This window comes from Nomascus leucogenys, chromosome 8 (genome assembly GCF_006542625.1).
Source record: "Nomascus leucogenys isolate Asia chromosome 8, Asia_NLE_v1, whole genome shotgun sequence".
In the NCBI taxonomy this organism is placed as follows: Eukaryota; Metazoa; Chordata; class Mammalia; order Primates; family Hylobatidae; genus Nomascus; species Nomascus leucogenys.
In genome coordinates, this window is record NC_044388.1 from 99,550,292 (window position 1) to 99,570,823 (window position 20,532).

General features: G+C 50.6%; 1 protein-coding gene across 5 annotated transcripts in view; it reads right to left on the bottom strand.

Moving 5' to 3' along the window:
- Positions 1-20,532, bottom strand: part of DENND1A (DENN domain containing 1A) — a 544,738-nt gene that overhangs the window by 31,496 nt on the left and 492,710 nt on the right. The window lies entirely within an intron of this gene.

Below are 20,532 nucleotides of genomic sequence, written 5' to 3' on the forward strand. Positions count from 1 at the left end.
GCAGGCGTGGGAGACGGGGAGGCCGAGTAAGGAAAGTAAAAATTCACGCGAGACCCAGGCCTCGGACCCACAGCAATCCCCGGGAGGCTTCCGGTTGTTTCCTGCCCATTCCGTCACTCAGGTCACAAAGATACATCTAACTGGACAAAATCCAGACTTGCCCCAGCCAAAAGGTGAGCCAATGTCCCATGCGGCTGGTCCACGTTAAGATGTGCTCTAAATCCCAGCACTTTGGGAGGCCGAGGTGGGTGGACCACCTGAGGTCAGGAGTTCGAGACCAGCCTGGCCAACATGGTGAAACCCCATCTCTACAAAAATACAAAAATTAGCCGGGCATGATGGCACATGCCTGTAATCCCAGCTACTCAGGAGGCTGGGGCAGAAGAATCACTTGAACCCAGAAGGCAGAGGTTGCAGTGAGCTGAGATCGTGCCATTGCACTCCAGCCTGGGCAACAGAGCGAGACTCTTGTCTCAAAACAAAACAAAAAAAGATGTGCTGTAAGTGCAAAACACTGGACTTCAGAGACTCGGCACGAGGAAAGAATGTCAGACGCCTCAGTATAACTTTTAGATTGATTACATGTTGAAATGATAATATTTTGGATATATTGGGGTCATTATATTAAAATCAATTTCACCTGTTTATGTTTCACATTCAGAATTCCACATGTAACTCCCGTATGAAGCTCCTGTTATGTTTTCCTTGGACAGTGCTGATATAGGTAGGGCTCTACTGAGTGAGAGTGACGCTTCCAATCTCAAATCTGCCTTAGAACTTGTTTTCTGAACCTGCCCCACTACTCCTGGAGGGCAAGGCCTGTGTCCCAGTTGTCCCTGGGTCCCTGATGTCCTGCACAGAACCTGTCAGGGCAGCGTGAGGGGAAAGCAGGCCCAGGGACTTGGTGGAGGGTTCCCTGGCGGCACATGGAGAACACGATGGGATAGAATGACACCACGGCTTCCCAGATCCTATACCATCAGCTGGGCGTGAGGGCTGACCCATGCTTGGTGACCCTTCTTCAGCTGGCAGCTACCCGGGAGGTGGGGGTGCTGCCTAGGGATGGGCAAGGCCACCATGTTTTTTCCCCATCATGGCTTACAGGGAAGTGTGTGGGGTAAAGGGGAACAGCCCTCCCACCCCTCAATTCACACCATTCATCAAGAGGAAGAGGTGTTCAGGGAGAGGGGAGCCTACACCCTCCACCGGTGCACAGGCTGCTACCCTCTGTCTAGACACTCCGCTCTCCTACACCACTCCACCCAGTACTGCTTCTCTTATGCTTGGCCTTTCTACTTCGGGGGAACCATCTTTTCCAGCCCCACTGTCCTCACTGCTTGTCACCTCTGGCTTGGGCTATTTCCATTCCTGCTGGGTGGCAGTGCGGCACAGCGCTCAGGCTAGGGGTCAGACAGTTTTGGAGAGAACCCCAGTTCTCCCATTTACTCCCTGGGTTACTCCAGGCCCACAATTTGACCATTCCAAGCCTTACTGTCCTCATCTGTGAAGTGTAGGTAACAGCACTGCCTGCCCGAGTGTGCTGTTAGGAAGATTCAACGAGATGATGGAAGTCAGGTTCTTTGCACAGTGCCGCCAACAGACATTAGCAACCATTACCATCAGCAGGTTTCCCTGCCTCCAGTCTCTCCCCCTCCCAGTCCATCGCCTACATTTGTTTCCAGAGAGGACTTAAAAAAAATGCCCGCCCAATCTTGGCACTTGGCAGCTGAAATCCTCTCAGTGGAAGGCCGGCATCTCACAGGGTGTCTGCTGAGAAACAGCATCCTGGGAGATGCATTGTATGAAGGGAAAAAGGAGGTTCCCCAGCCAGGCAAATCTGAGAAATGCTGTCTTCTGTCTTGCTCCTTTTGGGGATTCACAGGCTTGTTAGCATAGCAAAGACTGGTGAGTCTTACAAGAAAAAAACCCACCCAAACCAGGCAAAAACCTATTAACTCTTTTTTAAAAAGTGCTACTTCCCAAGTTTATTTGAACATAGACTTGCTTTCCCTATAACACCCATGAATATCCCCTGGAAAATGCTGTCTGAAGTGTTCAAAGCCCTCCAGATTCAGGGCCCCGCCATCCACCTCTGCAATCTCATCTCTGGTGAAACCCCGCCTCACATCCACAGCACACCAGCTGTCGTTATCAGCTCACTCACTTCTCTATTTACCATAGGGTCTAGTAGAGTACTTGATACCTAATAGGTGTTCAGCAAATCATTTTTGGCTTAAACTTCCTGGCACATGTAAAAACACGCCAAATATCAATTCTCCAGATTCTTCAATTAACTCATTTTCTTTTGCTTGTCATCAGGAAGTGCTGGCTGTTTTGCAACTGAATTGATAAATGGTGGGAAGAAAGCAGCTCCTTGACCACACCCATTCTAAAAGTCAGCAGAGTGAGCCAGGGGGGTGTAAGGATGCCAAGAAAGAGTAATGTGGTACAGATGTCCTGGCGCACCCAGTCAGATAAAACCCAACAATGGCAACCAAGAACAGGAAGCCATGCTGCCCCTTCTGACACTCGGGGAGTTTTCCCTGCGGGTTGTCGGCACAAAGGGATCCTGTCACCAGAGGAAATGCATAGGGATGGGGGCTGCACTCATGGATCCTGGGCTTGTTGTGATGCTGGAGCATATGATGGGGACACCTCCTGTGGGGTGGGTGCCAGGAAGAGAAAGGTGAACTCCCAGGGGGTGTGCATTGAAGACCCCCAACCCTGGGGCTGGGGGGAGAGAGAAGGGGAGGGCTGCACTAATTATCAGGATGCACTGCCAGGAGTGTGTAGGCCCTGGGGACCAGAGCTGAGGCTGGGGACAGGTGAGCAGCTGGATTGTCACCAGTGGATTAGACAGTAATCCCGTGGGAAGCAGTCTCAGATTTCGGACACTAGAACATCTGATTGTGTGCAGGGCCCTCCTGCTCCCACTGCAGGGGCTCCAGGCCTAGCTGGTTTGCTGAGTGACTTTGGCAAGCAAGTGACTTCCCTGGGCCTCTGTGTCCTCATCTGTGAGGCCAGTCACAAGGGCCCTGCTGCAGGGATGGGGGCATCTGATGGAACTTCACGCAGGGCCAGGGGCACAGTGGACACGCTGCTGGGGAGGCCTCTGCTTCCTAGACAGGGCGTGGCGGGGCCATCGGCCATGGTGGCTGCAGTTTCCCAAATAAGCTGGGGTGTCCCCAGCTGGGGACACAGATGGGGGAAGAGTACTCTGGAGACCAATAAACGCTGTAGGAGGTGAGTAGTAGTGATTTGGGTGGGAAGAGGGGGTAAGGAGATGAGCTAGGAAAGGATCAACTCAGCAAGGCATGCTCTCTTCCAGAGAGTGGCCCCGGTGCTCTGGAAGCTGAAGCCAGCACTAGCTGAATGTAGGGACTACAACAGTGTGGCGTGAGGCCCGAGAAGACGGCAGAGCTGGCCAGGACTCAGTGAAAGTTATTCTGTACCTGGAGTGGTTCCTCTCCCATCTGACTCAGCTCTGGTTCTCTGCATCCCCAGCCCATAGCCCAGGGCTGGGCCCCTGAGCCTGCTCCTCTTTCACCCTGGTGCTCCTGGCCTTGCTAAGTGTCCTAGTGGCCATGGAAAAGGGAACAGATTGGAGGGAGGTAAAGCGACCTGCTCAACACCCCCAGCTGGTAATGGGCAGAGCTGGGAGCGTTGGTTGTCATCGGGAAGGCCTCTTGACCGCCGACTGCTTGAGCGCTCTTTCCACCGCTGAAGGAAAGGAAGGTAAAACTGGAAGAGCTTTAAAGTAGACGCAGCAGAGAATGGAAGTGGTCTGGGCATCTTTGCATTGAGGTCACGTTATATGTGATCCTCTGTCCCCTGGCCGGGTTGAAATGTGGCTACACAGACTGCTGTTTCTTAAGTCAGTTCAAAAAGACTGGGCTTTTGGCGATCTTTTGCTAAGGAGAGTTCAATTCGACAGTTCCTCAGGCACTTCCCGAGATGGGCCAGGGCAGGAGGGGTGAGAGGGCTGGCGAAGCGGGGAGAAGGCTGGAGGTTTCTTCCATGGTCAATGCAAAGTGCCTGCTTTCCTGAAAAACACGTCTGGCGGGGAAGCAGATGGACTGTCACAGAGTAGAAGGATTCCTCGTGTGTGTGTTTATGGAACAACTAACTATTTGGGGGCCAGGACCAGGAGGATTCAGAGAATAAGACACAGTCCTTGTCCTTAACGACTGCAGAGTCTGGTGGGATTTGACCTACATCATGGGAAAATAACTTCCTTAAAGTGAAAGAAATATTGGTGGGCTAAAAACCCCAAGAAATAAACTACGGGTTAGAAACACATGGGTTCACGAGTTGGTTCTGTCATTTTCTAGTTGACTTCGATATTGGCTCTGCCACTTAGGCGAGTTATTTAATCTCTCTTAAGTCTCAGTGAACTCTTCTGTAAAATGGCAAAACTCCCAGGTTATAAGCACCGGTGTGAGGATGAGAGTACAGTTACAGCCACATGAGGTTCTGGTTTGATATCCCAAAGATGAAATGGGACCATTTCATCTTCCGTCTCCCCATGGTACCCACAGGTCTTTCCAGAAAAGTCCTATGGACGTGAGGACCCTGGTTTTCCAAAGCTGTGTGCTGTCAGCAAGGTTCTGTTGAAGGAGACTGGATTTTAATAATAATCTCTTCTATTTATATGATGTGTTTTCCTTTCAAAGCATTTTAACTTCTCTTCTTTCTTTTGAACCTCACAGTCCCTGGTGAGGCAAGTTAGAGAAGGATTATTTCCCTGTTACAGAGACAGGAAACAGGAGGCCCAGAGAGGTTAAGGGACTAGTATGAGGTCACACAGCTAGTAGTGAAAACTAAAACAAGCAGGTATTCTTGGCCCATTGTGCTATCCTTGTCAACTAAAATTTCCAAAGTCACCTGGAATCCTTTCTGACATGGTTCTTCTAATCCTTGTCCCTTCTGAAGTTAGAATCTGTTGTTAGAGATCTGTGCCTCAGAGAAAAGGCTGATGAGAGAGTAACTGACACCTTCTCCTTCTTTCCTTATTTGAGCATCTTTTTGTGGTGCTTTCCAAAGGAAGCACGTGATTCATTTATCCATTCATTCAACAAACAGTGCGTGGCATCCCAGGCACAGGGGCATGTGTCTCAACAAGACTCTGGTAGAGGGCACTGTCATGCAGGGGGTACAGAGGAAGGTCTCTGCCATGGATTGGGGAGGGGAGGTGGTAGGGAGTGCAGGGACAGGGGACAGGGGAACCACAGTGGTCCAATCAGACAAGAGTGAGGCTGAATATGAGGACAGGGCAGGCCAGGACCTGGGAGGGACTGGGGGAGGTCAGATAAAAAGAGGGCCTTGAATGTCAGGCTGAGAATTGCGGATTTTCTTCTGAGCTCAGTGGGAGGGATATAATCAGAGACACAATAAGAGAAACCTTGACGTCCTTGGTATAGAAAATGCATTGGAGGAGGATGGGTGTGCTTCTAAGAACGGACACTCCCCTCCAATCACAGGAGCCTGCCCAGGCCTCCATATTGTCAACCCACCGGCCCTGGCCACACCACTGCTGGGAGATGTCAACACAAGAGAGGGTAAGACCGAAGGTGTGATTGACAAAGAAGTCCCTGAGAAGAGGGGACCTCTTTGGCCTTTGTTGGTCTCTGCCTGGCCCTCGGCATCTCTATCTGTCAGCTGTGTGGGCCAGGCGCGTATGCTCATTGGATATGAAACCGGCATTTATGAGGACAGCATCTGATTTGCAGTTAATTTGTTGATGCAGCAAAACACACTGTTTCCAAAAGGTCAGGAGGGGAGGGTGTGTTGGAATAGCAACTTAATTACCTGGGTGGCATGGATGAGTGGGCGCCCCACACAGGGCTGCAGGGTGGAAAATGCTTGACTGCCAGGTGGTGACTTGGGGGGCAGAGAGCGCAGCGTGTAGGGGAGGAGAGGTGGTGTCCCTGCTGCCTGGGGGCCAGCCTGCCTGTGCTGTGGGCAGAGCCAAGGCACTTTCTGCTGCCGGTGCTTCCAGGGCCTGAGCAGCCGCTGCACAATCACCAGTGCAAGGCTCCTCTGCAGGGAATGAGGGCTGCTACCCATTTCACAGATGAGGGCAAGCAAGGACTTGCCCAGGGTTGCCCAGAGCAGGTGGATGACAGGCCCTGAGAAAAGGGCCAGTGAGCTCATCCTGAGTTAATTATGGGCTGGGGCATGGGTGCTATGATATTTGTGCATGGGGCAGAGGGCAGGCAGCTGTTTAGAGATGGACCCATGGATTCACTCAGTCCCCAATGAAGGGGACATCTGGGACCATCCCTTCAACATCCTTGTGCCATCAGAATGAGCATCTCCACTTCACTGCTGGGACAGCAGGGCCACATAGAAGGTGAAATGTCAAAGTTGGCAGGAGACAGGCCAGACCCCAACCGGGGAGTGGTATAGGTGAGAAGATGGAAGAGCACAGATGCTGGAGGCCACAGGGACCAACCAGGTTCACTAAAGGCTGAAGACTTTTGTGCATGCAAAGATTGGGGTGGCTGGGGAGGGGAGGCCAAGAAGGTGGGGTGTGCCTGATGGCAGCTGGTGCATGACAGAGCTAGCCTCTGAAGCTGGCCCCAAAGGGGGTCTCAGATCCTCTGTGTGCAATGTATACTCTGAATTGTCCCTTCCCTGCCAGGCGCCTACCTGCCTCAAATGGAGGAGGCCTGGCCCCAGAGGGGGAAGCTGGATAGGCCCTGCCATTTCTCAGTTTGTCCCAGGCACATGCCCCAGTCAAATACACGGCCAGGAATGGAGAGGGGGAAGAGAGCAAATTCACAATTAAACTCTGTCGCTGTTTAATGAGGAAAGTGTTCACCTGGTTAATTTTTCCTGGCTAGTAGCCACATCAATGCTCTGGCCTGTGCATGAAACAGACCCAGTTGGGAGGGGAAGACAAAGCTCTCTGTAGCTTTACAAAGGGCCTCTGCGCCGAGAGCAAGGCTCCTCTACACTTTGGGACTGGAAATCTGCTATTATGCAAGGCATGGAAATAAAAAGAGGGCTGCTTTTGATATGCCTCCAAAAAGGAGCGTATTGAAGCGATATTTTTGTGGAGTGTCTCCTTTGAGATGCCCAAGAAGCTCTCTTGCAGGCACAGCTCTCACCTAGCCCCCAGTACCCATCGCTGTTTCCGATCCTCTCTGTCCGCCCTGGACAAGGGCTGTGCTGCTTGTGGGGGAGGATCAAATACTTGCCTCCACTTCAGAGCTTCAGCCAGGGCAGCTGGAGAAGACCAGCCAGGCCCTGGTGTCATGTAGCGTACAGCATGCTCCTTGCCTGAGCCACTCAGCGGGGCACCCAGAGGAAATGTGGGGATCCTGAGGCCTGAAGCATTTGCAGAGGTAACAAGCTGTCACACTAGAGGTATGTTTCTTGCAAGATGCTGTACAGGAAGGACTTCCACGTCACGCTGAGGAAGAGGTTTCCACGTGGTGAGAGTCCACTCACACAGGGCAACAAGGACATGTTTCTTCAGGGAAAGGAAGGGAGGCTGGGAGGGGCCGGGTATTACTCAGGATATCCCAGTGGTCCTGGCGACTCTGAGACAGAGGCTCTATTATGATTGGCGCTCTGCAGACAGGGAAAGGGAAGCCTCTTGCCCGAAGGCACAGCACATAGGTAGGACGCAGAGAGGTGGGGCTGGGCTTCACTCTGAATGGCAGACTCCACAGTGAGGTTTCTGGGTGCCCCACAACTTGCCCTCCAGAGGCGCCACCTGCGAGGGGGATGAGGGGGTGCTCAGGATCGAAGGGGGTCCTGGAAGAAAAGCCGCAGCACCTGCCACGGGGCCTCGCGGAGATGATCTCTGGACAGTGCATGCTCAGGATTCAGGGGCTCGCCAGTCCTGTCAACGACTCTCTCCGGCTGGGTCCGGGCACTCTCTTTGCCGGGAGTGAGTGCTGAGCTGAAAGACGTCTCAGACTGGTCCTGAAGAGCAGTGCATTCTTCCCCGATGTTGACAGGAGTAGTATTTTGTAGTGGTGCTGGTTAATTTGTAGTGGCATTTGTGGTTTGAAGCCTTGTCAAGATCCCTGATTACTTCCCGTGCAAGGAGCTCGGCTGACGGGGAAGTTCACATGCTGAACAAAAGCAGTGAGGCAGCTGTGAGGGAAGGCTGCGTGGGGGCCGGGTGACCCTAGCCGCTTGGGGGACAGAGGCGGGGGAGGGAGGAGAGCCAGCAGTGGGGCAGGGGGAGGGGAGCCCTTTGTTTTTAGTCGGGTGCAGGTGCACAGTCTGAATAGGTGGCATCCCATTGGCGGCCGGAGGTCGGGCACCAGATGCGGCTGGTGCCTGGGCAGGGGCAGGGACCTCGCTGACGTATGCCATTCTTTGCCCAGACAGAAGCAGGAGGCAGGCGCCTTGCTGCTGGGATGCATCTAGGATGCCGTTGAGGGTGCCTGGGTGACATTCCCAGGAGGAGGGGGACACGAGGTGAGGTTAGAGGGGCTTCCAGGTGTTGGGGGAAATGATCTCCTCTCTGGGGCTACTATTTTCCGACACTTGCTACGTACCAGGCCCCGTGCTAGGAGATCTACATGAGAGGTCTCTATTCATCTCAGCAACCCTCCAAGAATGCGAAAGATGAAGAAACTGAGGCCATGTCACTCAGTGACTTGCCTAGGCCCGGCCTGACAGCTAACTGGTGGCAGAGCCAGGATCCAAGCCCAAGTATGCCTGACTCCAAAGAAGCCCACGCTGCTCCCAGTGGGCTGCTCCCAGGAAACCCGACATACCACAACAGCAGATGTTAAAACGTATCTCCTCGGGTCCGCTCCTCTCTCTCCCCAGAAAGTCCTCCCTCTGACATCCTTTGAGACTTTGGTCCTGCTAAGTCTATTATGACCACACAGAAAGGTTTGTCTTTGCAGCTGCCTGCATTTCACCAGGCCCGTGTCCCTACTTGGTGAGAATTTGCTCAGTACATTTAAGGGCCAGGGCCAGCTCAGCAAAACCCGGCTCATTTATCATCTCTGGAATGATGTCCACCCTAACAGGATGCAACTAGGAAATGAGAAGCTTTCTCCTCATTTTGCAGAGGTCCAGAGAGGAGTGCATAGCACCCTCTAGAAAGGGAGTCCAGGACTCCTCGGCCAGGTCACCACGAGCCTCCAACTGCTCTCCCTGCCACTGGCAGCCCAGGGCAGCTGCTCACATCCCTGTCCCCAGCAGGCCATTCAAGACCTGGCCCATCCCCCCCATAAACCCCATCACAAGCAGCCCCTTCTTTCCAGCCGGCCCCCTCACAGGCCATGGCCCTTCACAACACACATGCTGGTCCTATAAGCCCTCCCCTCACTCACCCACCTGATGGATCCCTGCATCCCTCATGACTCTGTTCCTTTCCCCCAGAAGTTCTCTCTCTCTTCCTGGCTCACAAAAGTCGGGCACTCCTACCTCTGTCCCTCCCCTAAGAAGGTGAGTCCTTGAGGGTTCACATCTGGCTCCTGGCACAAGGCATGGCACGCGGTCAAGTTAAAGTAAATGGCTGCCCAAGAGTGGGGAACTAGCATCAAATTATCAGTGAAGCCATCATCCAGCATCTGAATAATGCCAGACCCGCCAGTCATTGTCCCCATCATTTGAGTTACTCTGTCTGCAAGACTGGCATCATTCCTGGCATGCTTCTGATCAGGAAAAACCCTCTACCTACAGGTTTCCTAGCCTAACGGGTTGAGCCCCAGGGCCATTCCCCCAAAGCAATAGACTTTTCGAGTGGAATGCAAACGTGGAAGCAATGGGAAGCTTAGATATGAAATATCCCAAAATTTCCCTAGTGTGTCTGTTAAAGAAAGATAGTCAGGTTCACCAGACAGAAGGTTTTGTTTTTTTTTTTCCTTCCCTCAGAACAAATGGACGGAGAACCTGGTTTTAAAATTCCTGGACCTTGGAATACATTTCTATCTGTGTCAAAGTCTACCCATCCACCGCCTCAGCAGAGTTTAAAATCCTAGCTAATAGGTTAACAACTGTTTTTCTTCAGCTTCAAATGAAGAATATCAGAAGGCTGGGGGAATATGCAGCTCTCCAATTTGTACGGACTGCACACAGCTCCCTGCAATGTGTGTTTGACAGGACTGACATTTTGTACCGCTGTGAGATGGGAAAACGTGTGACATTTTTATTCATGGTGGCGTACGCCCTTGTAATGATCAGCTCTGGTCGATGTGCTTACCGCAGCAGCCCCTGAGCCCTCGGAGAACAAACAGGAACCCAAGGTGCCAGCAGTTCGACTGCCTTATTAAACACCGCCAGGATCCTAACGAAGACCAACTGCTGGAAAATCTCACTGTCAAATCCTCAAGGACATTGTCAGCGCACAGCTAACTGCATATATTTTTCATTTAAAATACTGAAATCCAGCATTGTGCCATTACAACCAAGGGGAGGGGTGCCCACTCCAGCGGCCATTCTGTCAGCTGCTTCTTCCGAGCTCCAAATGCTAGAGCCAGATGCCCGGTGGGGTTCAGAGCTCAAAAAGGGGCGGCAGAGACGGGGCACCGACTTCCCGAAAGCTCGGCCCTGCCTTCAGGGTGAATGGCTGAAAGTTACATGGCTCCGGTAAGAGTCCCCTGGAAAGGCAACTCACCGGCTCCTTTTGCAACCCAAAGTGAATCTGCATAATTAGGAAATCTCTTCCTCCCCCAGCCAGCCCTCTTCCTGTAGGTGCAACCCATTACGTCCTGCAACTCGGCGCTAATCAGCCTTCTGCTTTGCGGTAGACCTTCAGACATCTGCAGGAACACATGGCTGTGGTAGGTTTCACACCTTGGCAGAAAAGCTGTGTGTCAGGGTGCCCACCTGCAATCTCACCACTTGCCTCAATGCAAAGGCCTCAAGGTCAGCGTGCAGGAGGACCCCCTCCCTTCGGCGGTCATTTCTAATGCTGGTGCACACTGATGGATGGAAGCTGATCACTTGGCAGACCCTCAAAGCTTTCCGTGGTTGTTAAGCTAGGTGCTTTGGTTATGGCTGCACACACTCATGTATGGGATATATTTATTTTGTAAATATGCATTATTTATACAGTACCTCTATTTCCATACTCCAGCCCTAATGCACCAAGATACATGCTACTATTTATTTATGGGGTCCTTGGCGTAACAGGCCTAACAAGAGGCCTGTGTGTGGTTCTTGCAAGTTTGCAACAAACTGTAAGCGGTTGGCTAAACAACTGGATGTTCTCCATCCATCGTAGGTACAGGCCTGCATTTTAAGGGGCTGCCAATAAAGTTGGTTTAGCATAATACTGTACATCATCCTAGGTGGAAATGACCTGGGGGCTGAAGAGTTGGCAACCTGGAGAGAAGGAGCCATAACATTCCACACCCTGGGCTGGGGAGAGGGGGTGGAGTAAGTTACGGGTATCCTGGTGCTTACAGCACTCTGGGAGAGTATAAAAAGGAAGGTGGTTGGTAGACAGCCCCGGGGAAAATGCAAGGACAGTGAGGGTTGGGGGAGCTGTACCGTCTTTCCTCCAAGCAGGCTATTCTGCCCCTGAGCAGAAACTTCTACTCTGGGTTGCTGAGGGAGGTGTCCATCAATCCTGCACACCCCAAGGGACACCCCTTCCTCACGGACTGCACTTCAAGCCTCACTGGGGCATGTCGGCTGGATGAAGAGGAACATAGCCTGTGTCCAGCCCTGTGCTATTGTATGATCAACTCCAACAGTTCCCACGCAGGGCATCTGGCGGCCCGCCAAGTTCTGTCCTTTGGGTCTCCTAAATGTCTCTGGGATGATTTTCTCATCTTTACCCCCATAAGCAGCGTCCTGGATTAGGCTCCCACCAGCCCTGGCCTGAGCAATGTCCGTGGGATCATCAGTGGTCTCTCTGCCTCGACTACTTCCATCCCTTTCCACAGTGGCCCAGCGTATATATTCTCAGCTGCTATTTCTCTGAATACAACCCTCGTTGGCTCCTAGGCACCTATGGGATAAAATTCAAGCTCCCCCACCCCTGAGAAGGGTACAGAGAGCCCAGGTTCCAGCATCAGATAGGCCTGGATTTTAATTCTTGCTCTGCCACTTACTATGTGACCTTGGGCAAGGTGCTTAACCTCTCTGAGCATTAGCTGTCTGGGGATCATCATAACCGCATCAGTCTTAGAGGGCTGTTGAGAAGATTAAGTGAGACGAAGCTTGTGAAGGGGCTTGGCTGAGACACAGGAGGTCTACGTTGTAATGAAAACCCCTCAGTCCACCCAACCCCTTTTTACTCTCCATCTCTTGGTTAGTCCTTGCCATCCCTTCCTCTGGGCACGGCCAGGTTAATAATTTCCTTAGCCCGCAGGCACTACCTGGCTCCGCCAGGGCTAGCGACTGATGGTGGATGTGCGACAAGCAGCCTCTGGCACAGCACTCCTGTGACCATGGGGCGGGGACTCCCCGCACAGCCACAGACACAGAGCTGACTCTCTCGGAGGATCTTGCTTGTGGGATATAATTTATTTTCAATATTTTATGTTTTATTTCCCCTTCCCTGCTGTGATAAACTCCCCACCTTTGGCACAGAGAATCCTAATCTGAGAAAATGTCTCCTCTGGTCTCGCTGAATCAGATTTCCTGCTTTTGTCCTGTTGGGCTCCATATCTCCCCGGCAGGGAGCTGGATTCTGAGCAGCTCCGACACAGACCTTTAAAGAAATGCCGTTTGTAGGCTCTGGCCAGTCCTTTGGCAGAGAAGCCCCACTGTCACACCGCTGAAGGTGGAGCCTTGGGGGACTCAGGATCCTGTCTCTCACAACCCAGCGCCGCACGCGGGGATTCTAAAGCCCGTGCAGGCGCCGCAGAACAAGAGTCACTGCCTTTTGCTGGATTTCTCCTGCTCTGCTGAACCGACTGACTACACAAGGGCACAAGGAGTGAGTGGACCTGGCCTCGCCTCTTCCCCACGTCACTGCCTTTCCTGCCCGCACTCATTCACCACTTGGTCATTCCCCAAACTCTCATGGGGCAGCTCATCTGTGCCAGGCCCTGTGAGGGTGCCAAACATACAGAGAAGGCCAGTTCTGTCCTTTTCTGCGGGACAGGGTATAAATGCACCCCTAGCAAGCCGGCATAGGGACAGTGCCAGCTCAGAGCAGCAAGGGAATGATGGGGCTTGGAGAAGTCGGTGGAGGCAGGGGCTTGTCAAGGGAAGGCGATGCCTGAGCAGGGCCTTGAAGGGTTGGGAGGATTTTCTGTTCAGGTGGAACAGAAGAGGAAAATCATTCCTGACAGCAGAGATGGTAGGGGCTGATTCATCCTTGGGTCCCCCAGTGCAGATGCCCATGAAGAGCTGGTGAACAAATAAATACGAGGCGCTAGGGACTAGAGAAGAAGAGACTCTGCCCAGGGCAGGGGCACTTCGCAGAGTCTTGAAGGGTGGGCAGGAACTGCCAGGAAAGGAGGATGGCAGGGAGCTCCAGTCTAGAAGGCCTAGCTGTGGTCAGGGTTTGGCAGGGGTGGTGGTGATTTCTGGCAGGGAGGGTCCTGGAGGCTGGGTATGTCCTCTTGACCATACAGGCAAACCAGTGGTCAGGGAGAGAATCCTGGAGAGGTGCCCACATTCGGGAGGCTGCAGGCCCTGCCTATCTCAACGTGTGCTGATGCTTTCTGATGCCCATTGTGCCTCACGGACCAGTTGAAGAGAGAGACACAGGACCCCAGGGATACGAGGAATGTATGGGTGCAGAGGGGCTGACAGCTTGGTGGAACTGGGGTACAGCTGGTTTCCGAAGTCTGACTAAGACATTCTAGTGGCTGAAGCTTGTGAAACAGGAATGAGCTAGAAACAGAAACCTGGAGCTCCCAGAACAAAGGTGGTGCTAGAAACCACAGGTAGAGTGCCTCGTGGCTCCTAAGGGAGTAGAGTTAGAGGCAGAACGGAGCCAGGGAGGAGCTCCATCTAAGGGAAGGGAGGACGAAACACAGGTCCTAGATGCAAAGCCCAGCTCAGACCTCCCTCTCTGGCTGGACTCTACACTGCAATCAGTCAGCCATTCTGCAGCCAGCCTAGTTCTGTTCCTCTTTGTGTATTTTAGTTGAGCTTTTCTGGAGACCATAACTTGCACCAAAGAAATTATTTAAAAGGTGAGAAACGTCCATTGCAACTGGCTGGGGAAAGCAAGTGGGGAAGCCTGGACCAGGGGCAGACACTTAACATGAAATCAGCTGCCACCTCATCGCAGAACAGCCTGGAACAGCCACCGTGTTTAGTTTCTTTGGTTTGGAACCCTCCCCATGCATCTCAGACACAGCCTGAAGAAGATGCACACCCCCATCTTAGAAAGACAAGCTCTCTACCTAGTCCTTGAAGCAGATAAAAAACAAGGGTGTTAACAAAACATTCCATCTATTTCACAGTGATCTCTAGCAAGCTGGCCGTGAGGAGCTGATGGGCACCTCATGAGAATGCTGGTGGGGAGACCGCCCTGAGAACCAAACTTGTTGGAGTTTAGAACAAACAAAAAGGGCACTTAGAGATGCCCTATGGCATGATCACACAAGCACAAATCTGGGCCTTTCAAAACTACCAGATGGATTCTGTCCATCATGATTAAGTTGAACCACTCACCACGAGAATGTTAGACCTCTGAAGTCAGGAACCGTGTCACTGCCATCTCTGTTTTCACAGATGTGGCACAGAGTAGGCATCAGTGATGATTTGCTGAACGAATGACCTAGGTTCTTAGCTTCTACCCTTCTCCTTTCCTAGCCCCGGGATTGCAGTGGACTTTGTCACACTTGAGTCTCCAGAAGCTATCACAGGCAACGGCAGACAGCTGTGCCCATCCCTACACCTTGCCTCCTACTTCCCTGGTCTGCCATGCGCTAACCTGCCATTTCTCTTCTGTCCCTCCTCTATCTGGTGCCCTGGTTAATGTCTGACCTTGACTCTCAGCCCTGCATGCTCTCTCGGTTTTAGGATCCCCACAGCTCTGGTATGAACCATTCTCTGCTGTGAGACAAGTAGACAAAGAGCTGAGACAGTGTCTCCTGTTTGGCTTCTGTGCACATTGTCAACTTGATCTTCTCTCCCTTCTTTTGATAATGGCCCCAATTTCCTTTTCAGGAATGACCCCTTAGGTATGTGCTTCAGGTGGGGCCCTACCTGCGGCACACAAAAAACCCTTGGCCTCAATAATTGGTTCCGATGGACATATAATCAGTCAGTCCAGCGAGTCAATGCTATGCCTTGCGTGGGAGTTACTAGGAAGTGACAGTCACTTTCCTGTTGCTCTTGCACCTGGAAGGATTGCAGGCATCTTGCCACCAGGAGGGGAAAGCCTGCCTGAGAATGGCCGTAGCAGAAGGGGCAAGGCCAATAAATGAAGCAAAAAAAAAAAAAAAAAAAAAATGGGGTCGAGGCTGGGCGCAGTGGCTCACGCCTGTAATCCCAACACTTTGGGAGGCTGAGGCGGGAGGATTGCTTGAGCTCAGTTCGAGACCAGCCTGGGCAACATGGTGAAACCCTGTCTCTACAAAAAATACAAAACTTAACCAGGCCAAACCGAATCCAGCAGCACATCAAAAACTTATCCACCACGATCAAGTTGGCTTCATCCCCATGATTATCTCAATAGATGCAGAAAAGGGCTTTGATGAAGTTCAACATTCCTTCATGTTAAAAACTCCCAATAAACTAGGTATTGAAAAAATATACCTCAAAATATACCTCAAATACCATATATGACAAACCCACAGCCAATATCTTACTGAATGGGCAAACACTGGTAACATTCCCCTTGAAAACCAGCACAAGACAGGGATGCCCTCTCTCACCACTCCTATTCAACACAGTATTGGAAGTTCTGGCCAGGGCAATCAGGCAAGAGAAAGAAAGAAAAGGCATTCATATAGAAAGATAGGAAGTCAAATTATCTTTGTTTGCAGATGACATGATCCTATATATAGAAAACGTCATCGTCTCAGCCCAAAAGCTTCTTAAGCTGATAAGCAACTTCAGCAAAGTCTCAGGATACAAAATCAATGTGCAAAAATAGCTAGCATTCCTATACACAAAGCAGAGAGCCAAATCATGAATGAACTCCCATTCACAATTGCTACAAAAGAATAAAATACATAGGAAGACAGCTATCAAGGGAAGTGAAGGACCTCTTCAAGGAGAACCACAAACCACTGCTCAAGGAAATAAGAGAGGACACAAGCAGATGGAAAAACATTCATGCTCATGGATGGAAAGAATCAATATCATGAAAATGGCCATACTACCCAAAGTAATTTATAGATTCAATGCTAATCCCATTAAACTACCATTGACATTCTTCACAGAATTAGAAAAAACTATTTTAAAATTCATATAGAACCAAAAAAGAGCCCGAACAGCCAAGACAATCCTAAGCAAAAGAAACAAAGCTGGAGGCATCATGCTACTTGACTTCAAACTATACTACAAGGCTACAGTAACCAAAACAGCATGGTACTTGTACAAAAACAGATATAGACCAATGGAACAGAATATAACCTCAGAAATAAAACTGCACTCCTACAATCATCTGATCTTCAACAAACAAGCAATAGGGGCCAGGCGCAGTGGCTTGCGCCTGTAATCCCAGCACTTTTGGAGGCCGGGAAGGGTGGACCATTTGAGGCTGGCAGTTCAAGACCAGCCTGGCTAACATGGTGAAACCCCATCTCTACTAAAAAATACAAAAATTAGCTAAGTATGGTGGCACACACCTATAATCCGATACTTGGGGGGCTGAGGCATGAGAATCGCTTGAACCTGGGAGGTGGAGGTTGCACTGAGCCGAGATTGCACCACTGCCCCCCAGCCTGGGTGACACAGCAAGGCTGTGCCTCAAAAAAACAAACAAACAAAAACCCAAAAAGCAATGGGGAAAGGATTCCCTATTTAACAAATGGTGCTGGGAGAAGTGGCTAGCGATATGCAGAAAATTGAAAGTAGACCCCTTCCTTACACTACATATACAAAAATTAACTCAAGATGGATTAAAGACTTAATTGTATAATGCAAAACTACAAAAATTCTAGAAGAAAATCTGGGCAATACCATTCAGGACATAGGTATGGGCAAAAATTTCATGACGAAAATGCCAAAAGCAATTGCAACAAAAGCAAAAATTGACAAATGGGATCTAATTAAAGAGCTTCTGCACAGCAAAATAAATTATCATTAGAGTGAATGGACAACCTACAAAATGGGAGAAAATTTTTGCAATCGATCCATTGACAAAGGCCTAATATCCAGAGTCTACAAGGGACTTGAACAAATTTACAAGAAAAAAAAATTCCATTAAAAAGTGAGCAAAGGACATGAACAGACACTTCTCAAAAGAAGGCATTCATGTGGCCAATGAACATATGAAAAAAAGCTCAACATCAGTAGTCATTAGAGAAATGCAAATCAAAACCACAATGAGATACCATCTCACACCAGTCAGAATGGCGATTATTAAAAAGTCAAGAAACAACAGATGCTGGAGAGGTTGTAGAGAAAAAGGAACGCTTTTATATGGTTGGTGGGAGTGTAAATTAGTTCAACCATTGCGGAAGACAGTGTGGTGATTCCATAAAGATCTAAAGCATAAATACCATTTGACCCAGCAATCCATTACTAGTTATATACCCAAAGGAATATCAATTATTCTACTATAAAGATACATGCACATGTCACTGTAGCACTATTCACAATAGCAAAGACATGGAGTCAACCCAAATGCTCATCAATGATAGACTGAAAAGAGAAAATGTACACCATGGAATACTATGCAGCCATAAAAAGAAATGAGGTCATGTCCTTTGCAGGGACATGGATGGAGTTGGAAACCATTATCCTCAGCAAACTAGTGTAGGAATAGAAAACCAAACACCGCACGTTCTCACTTACAAGTGGGGGCTGAATGATGAGAACACATGGACACACTGGGGGAATAACACATACTGGAGCCTGTCAGTGGGGGGTGGGGAGGGGAGCCAGAGCATCAGGAAGAATAGCTAAGGGATGCTGGGCTTAATACCTAGGTGATGTGTTGATCTGTGCAGCAAACCACCATGGCACACGTTTACCTATGTAACAAGCCTGCACATCCTGCATGTGTACCCTGGAACTTAAAGTAAATGTTGAAGAAAAAAAAATTAGCCAGGTGTGGTGGTGTGCACCTGTATAGTCCCAGCAACTTAGGGGGCTGAGCCAGGAGGATGGCTTCAGCCTGGAAGGTTGAGGCTGCAGTGAGCCAAGATCATGCCACTGCACTCTAGCCTGGGTGACAGAGTGAGGCCCTGCCTCAAGCAAAACAAAACAAAACAAAACAAAAGCAAAAAACAAAAACCAAAAAACTGGGGTCTGATGAACATGACTGGATACCAAGCCATACCTGAAGCTAGTATAAGCCAACAATTTCTCGTTTGGGTTTTATGTCTCATGTACCCTAACTAAATGTAGACACTGCTAAATGTATTAGGTTGATGCCAAAGTAATTGTGGGTATGGGGTTGGACTGCCCTCTGGTACCTCCAGTGCTAGCTCCCACACATGCCCAGTTTTTACCCTGCATCTACTCTCTCATGCACACCAGGAAATCATCCAACATGCCTTTGGGGTCTAGGGGTGAGTTTGAGCCTACACCAGGTACAGGATACCAGCTTACTTGTCTTGGTTCCAACTGAGGCCCAGAAACATTAAGGAGGGCCTGAGATCTGTAAGGATACCAGGAAAGTCTCACTTGTGGTCCACCCTCCTGGGATCCTGAGCCACCTGCCCAGGTGGTTGCACTGGCCCTCTCACTACAACCCAGGAAACTGCCATGTTCTCAGCACAGAGTTGGGCAAGAACCCGAGCTTTAGAATAAACAATGTAGCTTTGAATCCTGTTGCTTCTGATCTGTGTAACCTTGACTAAGGCCCCATTCTTTGTGAGACTGTCTCCTCCTCTGCAAGAGAGGATACCACCTGAGACCGTTACAGGTTGGCTGGAGGGATTCAGTAGGCTAACCTACTGGAATGGCCTAGCATGGTCCCTGGAGCTGGAACAGAGACCCATTCCCTCTAGGTCTCAGTGTGGAGCTCAGTGGGCAGTGAGCAGTTCATCTCCATGCCCCTCCCACACTGCTCTTAGGCCATCCCAACACCTAGCACATATGAGATGATTAAATTGACCTTACAGTGCTCAAGTCCTAGAAGGAGGGATGGTCTGGAAGGTCTGGAGGGGTGGACTGAGCTTGGTCCCTAGCCCTTCTGCAGCCAACCTGAACTTGGGCTGAACAGAGGTGGTGTAGCTTAGAGAGCAAATTACTATTTTGCATCTGGATTTTCACTCGGCTGCTGACATTTCTCAGTTCTTCCATGGTACATCAGGAGCCCTGGCCTCACTGCGGAGCTCTCTGGCCTTCTCCAGCTCTCTATAACGAGAGGAATACCACCTGAGGAGGCCACGCTGAATGCCTAATCACACAGCTCCCGAATGTTCAACTCAATCATTATGAATGTCCAGAATCTGATTTCTCTTTTTTGATTGCCAAGTTTTTCCTCCCAAAATCAAATATGTCTGCTCAAAGGTGCAAACCCCAGCCTTGTTAACCTTTCATCAGAAAGCTGTCTCTGGGCTAGCCTGGACTCTGAAAAAGTGAGTGCGTGTGGAAAGACAGGCCTAGCCAGCTACCCTCGTCAGGGAGACCTGACAAATGCACCACCAATTAGGGGCCACGCTGCTCTTGGTCATGGCAGTGAATGAGTCTAAACAACTCTGGACAGCCACCCCATGAGGACCGAAGGGAGGGTAGCATCACGGTCACCCTATAGTGGGCACAGAGGCTGGATCAGAGCAGGAGGAGCTGGAGGGAGCGGAGTGGGGAGATCACCACCATACCTCTGCTCTCTCACACAAAGACATGGATGAGAGGGGAAGAAACAGGGGCAATGGAAAAGGAGAAATATGCTTTGGAAACCACAGGGGTTGAAAGAGAGGTGTGCAGGGTGTACTGCCTCATGGACTGTGGGCCCGTGACTGGGATGGGCAGAAAAAACGACTGGATTGTAGACCGCAATGCTCACCACTAGGTACCTTCTGCCCCAACCTGCCCCATAGCCCCTTCTTTCCACATGTTTGACTCAGGCTTGGGCAGCATTATCTGCCCTTGCTGGTACCACCTCCTGGCCTACTCCCTCTGCCTGGTGGCACTGGGCCTCTTCTGGGCTTGGGTTTTGCCTTTCCCACCCAGAGGTGTAGGGACACAGGTCAGCTGCCATGTGTGCATGCATAGGGCCACCCCTGAGGGAGTGCGTGCTCTGAGAGCCTCGGTGAAGGCCAAGCACCGGGCAGACAGGGTGGGGTAGGAGGCAGTGTCAGCAAATGATTGACAGCCAGCTCCGCTCTTGCACATTGGGGAAAGAGACTGATATTTACCAGGGGCCTGTGTGCCAGTGCTGAGGTAGGTACTAAAGGCAATATCTCATTTAATCCTTATAGCAACCTATGACGTGGACCCCTCTAGAGATGCGGAAACGGAATTTCACTGAGGCTAAGTAACTTACTGAAGGTCACCAGCTAGTGAGTGGCACAGCTG